This window comes from Cherax quadricarinatus, chromosome 4, assembly GCF_038502225.1.
Source record: "Cherax quadricarinatus isolate ZL_2023a chromosome 4, ASM3850222v1, whole genome shotgun sequence".
NCBI classification, from domain to species: domain Eukaryota; kingdom Metazoa; phylum Arthropoda; class Malacostraca; order Decapoda; family Parastacidae; genus Cherax; species Cherax quadricarinatus.
The window spans coordinates 58,430,441-58,437,940 of record NC_091295.1 but is presented as its reverse complement, the minus strand read 5'-3'; positions in this window follow the sequence as shown (position 1 = coordinate 58,437,940).

Sequence of the window (7,500 nt, the reverse complement as noted above, 5' to 3'; positions counted from 1 at the left end):
ACCTCAAAACACCTTTTGAACACCTTCAAAACACCCTTGAATACCCTTTGGATCACCTTCAAAACAACATTTGAACACACTCAAAACACTTTGAACACCTTTGAACATTTCCAAACAACACTGAAACACTTCCAAAAACACAATTTGTTAATTTGCAATTACACCACTGATTACTACTTAAAACACCGCTGAATTCAATCAAAACACCCTTCAACACCTTCAAACACCCTTTGAACACCTTCAAACACTCTTGAACACCTTTCAAAAACACTTTGAACATTTCCAAAACACCATTTTATACTCCCCAATTACACCACTGAATACCAATAAAACACCGATGAATTCAATCAAAACACCCTTCAACACCTTCAAAACACCTTTGAACACCTTTGAACATTTCCAAAACACTCTCATAATCATTTGAACACACTCAAAACACCTTTGAATAACCTCAAAACACCTTTGAATATCGTTTTAACCAATTTCATCACAACTCACTTATATCATCTTTTCGGTAACTCTAATTCGACTACACTACCTCTCATCAATTACCAACAAATTTTACTCGTTTTAATTAATGTCATCACTGTAACTAAAGATTTTCACAAAAAAACTATGACACCTAACACACACGCACACACACACCCACAACACCCAGTTAATTTTTCGTTTTTACCCTTTTAGTTCATTAAAGCATATGGGACACAATACATCAGAAAAAGTCACAAAACTAACTCAAACACTTTACTTGAACATTCCCAAAACACCTCTGTAATCATTTAACACTACAACACCTTTGAACATTTCCAAAACACTATTTGAGTACTCCCACCACACCACTGATTACTACTAAAACCTGACTAATCAAAACATTTTTCAATACTTCAAACACTTTTGAACACACTCAATGTCCTTCAACACTTCAAAATACCTTTGAACACCTTCAAACACCTTTGGAACACATTCAAACACTCATAATCATTTGAACACACTCAAAACACCTTTGAATAACCTCAAAACACCTTGAACACCTTCAAAACACCCTTTGAACACCTTTGACTACCTTCAAAAAACAACATTTGAACACACACTCAAAACACCTTGAACACTCTTGAACATTTCCAAACACAACACTGAAACACTTCCAAAACAATTTACTTGAGTACTCCTAAATACACTACTGAATACCCAAATACCACGAATACACCAAAAACACCACCAAAATCACCATAAACTAAGATCAACACTCACATCCTCCATTAACACCCATAACTCACAAATAACACCCACAATTTTTTCTCTCTCGTTTTATCTAATTTCATCAGAAAGTCACAAATAATTCACACTCCCATTTTTCTCGTTTTAACCCCCTTTAGTTCATTAAAGTTAATAAGGGGGATACACTACATCAGAAAAGTCACAAAACAACCCACTTATAACGTCTTTTTCGGTATTCTAGTTCGACAAACAACACCACATCCCATTAACCCCACGGATCTCCACAACGACTGCGGCACGCCACATCATCACACTTCGCCACACGCATCACTACACCTAATTTAATCCAACTATCCAACCAACCTAACTATCCATCTTCTACTTAATTTATCTATCTATTCTGAACTCAGCCTAACCTAACCTAACCCAACCTTACCTAACTTATCCTAACCTAACCTAGCCTAACCTAACCTAACTTAACCTAACCTAACCTAACCTAAACTGAACCTACCCTAACTCCAACCTTACCCAACATAACCCAACCCAGCCTAACCTAACCCAACCTAACTTAACCTAACCCAACCTAACCTAACCTAGCCTAGCCTAACCTAACTTAACCTAACCTAACCTAACCTAACCTACCCTAACCTAACCTAACCTAACCTATCTTAACCTTACCTAACCCAACCTAGCTGAACCACCTCACCAACCTGTAAATATATTGAACACCCCCAAACACTATTTGAGTACTCCAGAATTACTTTGAACGACTCCATTCTTGGATATTTCCAAATTAGTTTTGAAAACTTCTTTATCGTAAAATCGAACATTATTTTTGCTGGTAAAACACACTCAATGGTAGAAATATTTACTCGATTTCCAACAGAAGCACTGTCCTCGCCTGAGACTCATTGTGGTCACCCTAACACATGGCGTAATGCGGTTCACACCTAAGGTAGAACATAAATACCTGCGTCAAAATTCAGACAGACAGCTAAGAAAATGGTAACATCCATGTAGAAAATCATCTCTTCCAGACCAACTGTCTATCCTAACCCAATCCCAATCCCAATCCCAATTCCTAACCTAACCCAACCTCACTCCAACCGAACCCAACCTAACTCCATCAATCACCCTCTATCCCAACCTAACCTAACCTAACCCAACCTAACTCCATCAAACACCTCTATCTCAACCCAACCTAACCTATCCCCAACCTAACCTAACTCCCATCAAACACCTCGAATAATACCTAACTTAACCTCCAACCTAACCCTACCTAACCTACTGAACCTAACTCCAACCCAACCCAACCTATCCTAACTCAATCCCAATCCTGCCCTAACCTATCCTAACCTAACCTAACCCACCTCCAACCTAACTTATCCAAGCCAACCTAACCTAATCTCTATTCTAACTCAACCTATCCTAAGCTAACCTAACCTAAAATAATTTAACCCAACCTAATCTCATTCCTAATCTAATCTAATCTATCCTAACTTGTCTCACCTAACTTCCATCTCTGATCCTAACTTAACCTAACTCTAACCTAAAATAATCCCAAACCCAACTTATCCTAACCCATCACTTTACTTTGAACACCTTCAAAACACTCTTCATACATCATTTGAGACCTCCCTTTCTCAATATCTCTCATCCACAACCTTTATCATCTCACTACAGAACAACCCCAAGATTACTTCTGAACACTCTACAAAGCATTTGAGTACTCACATAAACACCTTTGAACATTTCCAAACAAATACTGGAAGCACTTCCAAATATCATTTTGATTACTCCCAAATAAGATTTATCATCTCTAATTTATCTACACTTACACATTTCATTAAATTACAACACATCCACCAAACCCCTCCCCCCAGTCTCCAGACTTTGGAGCAACATTAGCACAAAAAAAAAAACTAACTCATACACTTAGGACATGGCACATTACCATATCTAACACACTGACTAATCTTCGAAAACCAACTCTGAAATACTCACTGATCTTCAAAATGCCTGTACATCATTTGAACACCTTCAAAAACACTATCAAACACCTTCCGAACATCTTAAAACACTACTGACGTTACCAAATCACCACTGAATACTACCAAATCACTGGCAAAATCAACAGAAACTAAGTTTAACATCACCATCTAACATCCTTTTTATAGAAACTTCAAATCACTATAACTAAGAACCCCTCCCATTTGGAAAGCATGAAAAAAAAAAAAAAAAAAAAAAAAAAAAAAAAGCATGAACACAAACTCAATACGCAAACACTTAGTACATGATCACTATCAACTGAAAACATATCTTGTACACACACATAATATAAGATACAATCACTAACTACAATCACCCATGTTCACTTACCAAAATCACTACTACAGAAAACAATCATTTTATAAACATTTCACACACACACAAAAAAAAAAATCATATTTGATACATCTAAGGCACTCATTTCACTACCACCAACACACGATGTCTCACCACAGGACCGACGAGCTTCACTGCGACGCTCAATTCCATTGTGTTACTTGAGGTTGGTAACATCACACCTAACCCCCTTGTTTCAAATCCTGTTGTACCCTTACATTATCTAAGAACACTATATCCAAGACGATTACCAGATTTTATGATCCCCAACACCAAGATCAAGCAGAAAACACACATTTTTATAATTATTCTCACAAAATCACGATCACTTCAATTCCATATCATGTTTACTGTCATCTATCAACACTAATCACCAAGATCACTCAAAAATCTAAGATCATGCATCTCGTAACTACTATGATCACTGAAAATACTTATTTTTAAACATTCGCAATGTAATAAGACATACACAAAAATACTACAAATACTTCCACCAACATCTATAATATACCATGAGCACTAGCAAGATACTCACTATCACAAAAAAATAAATACACAGACACCCACATATTACATAATTTCAATTGCAATTTAAGATATGAGACATACACACTGAAATCTAAGACATTCACCTTCAACTAGAAGACACATACACATCACCCTTTAAAACTTCCTTCCTATTCATTCCGTATCTCAGAGCTGTTTGTGAATCCCCTGACGGTTCCATCACGACGCAGGAGCCAGAGGAACCATCACCACTCCAACACCACCTACTACACTCTGGCCCTACGTCGTGATGGAACTGTCAGTTAAAACAGCTCTAGGAGATATACTGGAATGAATAAGGAAGGAAGTTTTAAGGGTGATGTGTATGTCTTAGTTTGAGGTGAATGTCTTAGATTTGGTGTGTATGTCTCATGTCTTAAATTTGCAATTGAAATGTATAATATGTGTGTCTGTGCATATTTTTTTTTTTGTGATAGTATATGTTATAGTGCTCAAGTGTTATGTTATAGATGTTGTGGGGCTGTTGTATATTTTTTTGTGTATGTCTTATTTTTTTAAAAGGAATGTTTAAAAATAAGTGTTTAGATCATAGTAGTTTTGAGGATGCATGATCTTAGATTTTTTGGTGATCTTGGTGATTAGTGTTGATAGATGACGGTAAAACATGATATGGAATTGGTGATCGTGATTTTTGTGTGAATAATTACAAAATGTGTGTTTTCAGATCTTGGTGTTGGGGATCATAAAATCTGGTAATCGTCTGGATATAGTGTTCTTAGATAGTGTGGGGTACAACAGTTGAAACAAGGGGGTTAGGTGTGTGATGTTACAACCACCAAGTAACACAATGGGAGTGTGACGTCACTGGAGGTGAGCCTGTTTGTCCTGTGAGGTGAGACATCAAAAAGTTGGTGGCAGTGGGAGGTGAGAGTGCGCTTAGATATTGTCAAATATGATTTTTTTTGTGTGTGTGTGTGAAATGTTTATAAAATGATTGTTTTCAGATATTAGTGATTTTGAGGTAAGTGAACATGGGTGATTGTAGTTGGTGATTGTCTTATACATGTGTGTGTACAAGATATGCTTTCAGTTGATGGTGATCATGTACTAAGTGTTTGCGTATTAGGTTTGTGTTCATGCTTTTTTTTTTTTTTTTTTTTTTTTTTTTCATGCGCCAAATGGGGAGGGAGTTCTGGTTATAGTGATTTGAGGGGATTTCTATAAAAAGGATGTTAGATGGTGCATGTTAAACTTAGTTTCTGGTGATTTTGCTGGTGATTGGTAGTATTCAGTGGTGACGGTAGTAATCAGTAGTGTTTTTTGGGAGTATTCGGAGGTGTTTGATGGTGTTTTTTTGAAGGTGTTCAAATGATGTGCAGAGCATTTTTTGGAAGAAGATCAGTGGTGCTCAGAGTTGGTTCAAAGTTAGTCAGCAGTGATACTGGTAATGTCTCATGTCATAAGTGTGTATGAGTTAGTTTTTTTTGTGCTAATGTTGTAAAGTCTGAGACTGAGGGAGGAGTTTGGTGGATGTGCTGTAATTTAATGAAATGTGTGCGTAGATAAATTCAGAGATGATAAATCTTATTTGGGGAGTAATCAAAATGATGTTTGGAAGCGCTTCAGTGTTGTTTGGAAATGTCTGAAGGTGTTTATGAGTACTCAAATGCTTTATGAGAGTGTTCGAAGTAATCTTGGGGTTGTTCTGTAGTGAGATGATAAAGGTTGTGGATGAGAGATATTGAGAAAAGGGGTCTCAAATGATGTATGAGAGTGTTTTAAGGTGTCTAAAGCAAAGTGACAGGTTAGACAAGTTAGGTTAGGTTATTTTAGGTTAGGTTAGGTTAGGTTAGGATAATAGGTTAGGTTAGGATAAGTTAGGTTAGGTTAGATTAGATTAGATAAGAAGAAGGTCTGGGTTATTTCAGTTAGGTTAGCTTAGATAGGTTAGGTTAGGATAAGTTAGGTTAGGTTAGCCTTAGGATAAGTTGGAAGTAAGAAGAAGAAGTTAGACAGGTTAGGTTAGGTTAGGACAGGTTAGGAGCAGGTTAGGTTAGGTTAGGTTAGGTTCGGCAGGTTAGGTAGGGTTAGGTTAGTTGGTTAGGTAGTATTCGAGGTGTTTGATGGGGTTAGGGTTAGGTTAGGATAGGTTAGTTAGGGTTAGATAGAGGTGTTTGATGAGTTAGGTTGCCAGGTTAGGTTAGTTAGATAGAGGATTGATGGAGTTAGGTTAGGTCTGCTAGGTGAGGTTAGTTAGGTTAGGAATTAGTTAGTTAGGTTAGTTAGGATAGACAGCTGGTCTGGAAAGAGAGATGATTTTCTACCTTGGATGTTACCCGCATTCTCATGGCGCCTGTCTGTCCTGGAGTTGACGTAAAGTATGTTCTACCTTGGGTGAACCGCATTACGCCATGTGTTGGGGTGACTCACAATGAGCCCTCAGGAGCGAGGGACAGTGGGGGCTTATTCGGAAATCGAGTAAATATTTCTACCATTGAGTGTGTTTTACTAACAAGAAAATAATGTCTGATTTTACGATAAAGTTTTCAAAACTAATTTGGAAACATCCAAAATGGAGTCGTTCAAAGCAGTAATTCTGGGAGTACTCAAATAGTGTTTTGGGGGTGTTCCAACATATTTTAGGTTAGGTTAGGATAGGTCTTGGCTGTGTTAGGTTAGGTAAGGTTAAGATAGGTTGAAGAAGTTAGGTTAGTAGGTTAGTTAGGTTAGGTTGTGTTGCTAGTTAGGCTAGGCCAGGTTAGAAGAAGGTTAGGTTAAGAAGAAGAATAGGGCCAGGCTAGGCTAAGTGCGAAAAGGGGGTTAGTTAGGGCAGGTTCGGCGAAGTTGGTTAGGTTAGGTTGCTAGGTTAGGTTAGGCTAGGTTAGGTTAGACAAGTTATGCTAGGTTAGGTTAGGGGTTAGGGGCTAGGTTAGGGACAAGATAGGTTAGGTTAGGTTAGGTTAGGTTAGGTTAGGTTAGGTTAGGAGGTTAGGTTAGGTTAGACTAGGTTAGGGATGTGTGTGTATGTGTGTGTGTGTGTGTGTGTGTGTGGGATGTGGGATGTGGGTGTTGTGGGATGTGGGTGTGTTGTTAATGAACTAGAGATACTGAAAAAGACGTTATATGGTTGTTTTTGTGACTTTTTCTGATGTAGTGTCCCTTATTAACTTTAATGAACTAAAAGGGTTAAAACGAGAAAAAATGGAGGTGTGGGTGTTGTGACTTTCTGATGAAATTAGATAAAACGAGAAAAATTGTGGGTGCTGTGGGTTGTGGGGTGCTGTGATGTGGGTGTTGATCTTGTTTATGGTGATTTTGGTGGTGTTTGAGGTATTCAGTGGTGTTTTTAGTATTCAGGTGTATTTGGGAGTACTCAAATGGTGTTTTTGG